Source organism: Apodemus sylvaticus, chromosome 10, assembly GCF_947179515.1.
Source record: "Apodemus sylvaticus chromosome 10, mApoSyl1.1, whole genome shotgun sequence".
Classification (NCBI taxonomy): domain Eukaryota; kingdom Metazoa; phylum Chordata; class Mammalia; order Rodentia; family Muridae; genus Apodemus; species Apodemus sylvaticus.
The window spans coordinates 49,505,795-49,509,153 of NC_067481.1; the positions used below are offsets into that span (position 1 = coordinate 49,505,795).

At 41.5% G+C, this 3,359-nt stretch overlaps 1 pseudogene; it reads right to left on the reverse strand.

The window, feature by feature from the left end:
* Positions 1 to 2,027: 2,027 nt before the first annotated feature.
* Positions 2,028 to 2,974, reverse strand: LOC127694908 (olfactory receptor 3A1-like; annotated as a pseudogene).
* Between the last annotated feature and the right edge of the window lie 385 nt (positions 2,975 to 3,359).

A 3,359-nucleotide genomic window follows, 5' to 3' on the forward strand; every position in this document is an offset into this window, starting at 1 on the left:
TTGTTCAAGAAACCCCACATTTTTTTTTTTTGGTAAACAGAGAATTGGGTTCAATGCCAGAAGTGCTTCTTTGTGATACTGATGCCCTTTGCTCTGTTTTACCTCACTGATGGTGCCATGGTGAGTCACTAGGCAAGTTATCTCTTGATGCATGGCATGAATGCCAAGATGGTGAAAGGCTGAAGCCCAGTGGTCTTTGAGTCAAATGGGATATGTTTTGCTGCAGTGTTAAATGCTGAGAAGTGATGGTGGAAGAAGTGGCCATTCCCAGCACTAATAGAATGCGAATCTTTCTAGATATGTAGACTAACAGAATAAAAAACATTAGTGGTGAGAGAGCCTTCTTTGTTCATTTTGCCTAGTACAGGTCAAAAGAGGGTAAAAAAAAATTGTGTGAGGTCAAGAACATTGTGAGCAGCAGAGAATCTGAGAACATTTTTCTAGATCCTTGTAGGAAGCTCATTGTGTGTATCCTGAAGTATGTCTGATGAATGAAACATAATCAAGAAAGACCCTTCTTTCATTTGTCTTTGGACCGCATTAGTAGGCAGGAATCAGAAGGCAGGAATGTGATCCAGGCGTTAGGGAGAATCTTTGTTGGACACATACCCAGGACATTCCCTAACCCTGATGTATTTCCTCATCTGGCAGACCTTCTTCCTGACTTTATAGGTGCCTCTCTGGCTAGAGAAATGACAAATGAGCCCTCAGGCACTCCAACACAATCAGCAAAACTTGAGATACTGTTTTCTTCAGAGAGAGGATAGATTGTCAAAAACCAGTTATTGCTGGATCATACAGAATAGGATACCCAAAGCATCCATCTCTGACATATACATTTTATCCTTCTGAGATCTTTTAATATCCTCTTGGCATCTTACCTATTTTTTTCTGCATTCTTTCTCATCTGCTATTCTATCTCTGGAACCCATGCCAGCCTCTGTAATACTTCTGTTATTTCTTTTCAACTCCTTGATCCTTGATTTCAATCTCTCCTTATGTCCACATGATTTATCTGCATTTCCCCACAAATACTCTATGTTCTACATTCTTTTATGTCATCTTTCCATCTCTATCTTAGCCCATCCTTCCAGTCTACCCACCCACATCATATACCATGGAGAAGTTAATTCATAGACTCAGATCAGATGCGAGTGTTAGATGGATTTATGGATTAAAGGCATATTAATGAGACAGTAGCACTGTCAAGATTATTAGTTCTAAAAAACCTGTGAGGAGGAAGATGCACTTAAGTGATGACTAGATTGGTGGCCAGTTAACAGAAAATGGGATTGAGAACATTCTAGAGTAGAGCTGCACTCTTTCATTGACAAGATGAACCACCACAGTGTGATCTGCATTGACACCTAGATTTACAACTTTGGGGATTAGAGGAGAAGAGTGAGAATTTACAGAAAAATCTAATATTGAGTACTATGGAGTTTAAAGTTTTTAAATGTTTAGATTATAAATTTTTATCTTTCAAAAATTGATAAATGTGAGGATGATAATTGAGGGAAGCTCTTTTTCCATCATAATATCTATCTTATGTGAGTGGAGTTTGACATGTACAGTCAGGTCTGTGAGCTGCACACAGATACAAGTTACTAGGGAATATGAAACCAGAGAACAAGATTTCTCTTATTTCCTCCAAATCATATAGAGTTGTATAAGAGAAATGAGTCATTTCTCCTCAAGTGGTAGGTTGCATACACAGGCCAACTGTATCCAAACATGAAAAAGAAATAAGGCTCTCTGGGGGAACATTTTCTGAGTCACTCTGGGAACTCCAGCCAAAGGAAAAATACACTATGTAAAGGTAGAACACATCAAAGAGTAGACCTAGAAGAACCTATCTACACAACATGTTCTATACACAGGTATGATCTCTTTGGGCAACAATAATTATCATTCCTTATATTAAGCTCTAAAATGAAAGAGTTCTGAAGAATTGTTCTAGCATTTGAAACTAGAGGAGACTCCTATTCTCAGCTTAGTGAAATATGTGGAAGAGGCCTTGAGACCTTTCAAGCTGCTGGTCGCCTGCCTGTGAGGACCCTCCAGAGGGCAGCCTGCACATCAGGGTTCCTGAGACTGTAGATGAGTGGGTTCAGCATAGGGTTGATGACAGTGTTGAAAATCCCAATAGCCTTGTCCTTATCTGAAAGTTTGGTGGAACCGAGTCTCATGTAGTTAAACATGCCTGTGCCATAGAACATGGCAACCACAGTGAGGTGAGAACTGCAGGTGGAGAAGGCTTTCTTCCTGCCTTCAGCAGAGCGGATTCGCAGAACTGCAGCCGCCACATGGATGTAAGAGGTGAAAATGAGTGCCATGGGGGTTCCTGCCATTATGAAACCCACTCCAAAGAGCAGTAGCTCATTGAGCTGGGTACTGGAGCAGGACAGCTGGAAGAGCTGAGGCAGGTCACAGTAGAAGTGATTGATCACATTGGGGCCACAGAAGTGAAGTGTGGATATGGCCACAGTGTGGGTCAATGCATTGCTGAAGGCACAAGCCCAGGATGTGGCCACCAAGATCCTCTGGACTGTGTGGTTCATTCGGGTGCTATAGGTGAGGGGCCGGCAGATGGCCAGGAAGCGGTCATAGCCATGGCTGTCAACAGGAAGCAGTCAATTCCAGACAGCAGATGGAAGAAGAAGAGCTGTGTGAGGCAGGCTCCATATGGAACTGTACGCTTGTGGGACAAGAGACGACCCAACATGGAGGGAATAGTGACACTGATGCAGCCCACATCCATCACTGACAGATTCCCCAGGAAGAAGTACATGGGGGTGTGCAGTTTGGGTTCCACTAAGACAGCTGCCAGGATGCTGAGGTTACCCCCAACTGTAGTCATATAAGCCAAGAGGAAGAGTATGAAGACAACTGGCCACAGCTCTGGTGTCTCCACCAAACCCAGCAGAATGAATTCAGTAACAGAGGTTCCATTGGTTCTAGGCTTTGGGTGCATGAGTTCCTTTAAAGAAACATACAAGGAGGAAAACCACAGGACCTCTCAGTGAATTGAAGACATTTAAATCACAGCTATTTGAACTCTTAAAATTGGAATTTATTTCAACCCTCCTTTTCAGTTCCTCCATACAAATGATTTAATTATATAATAATCTCAAAAATAAAACAAATAATTTAAAAAGTGTGCAGTGTTGTTGTGGTATAACAGTTAAAGGACCTGGAAGTGTTTGACTATCAATATGTTGGCAATGTGTAACAGGACAATTGTTTAATACACAAATTTATGGATAAAACACCTTCTTATTTCTAAAGAAAAATACTCCAGTTTTGGCTCCCATGGCATATTACTATTTGCTAGAGTACAACATCTGTTTCTCCTGGGA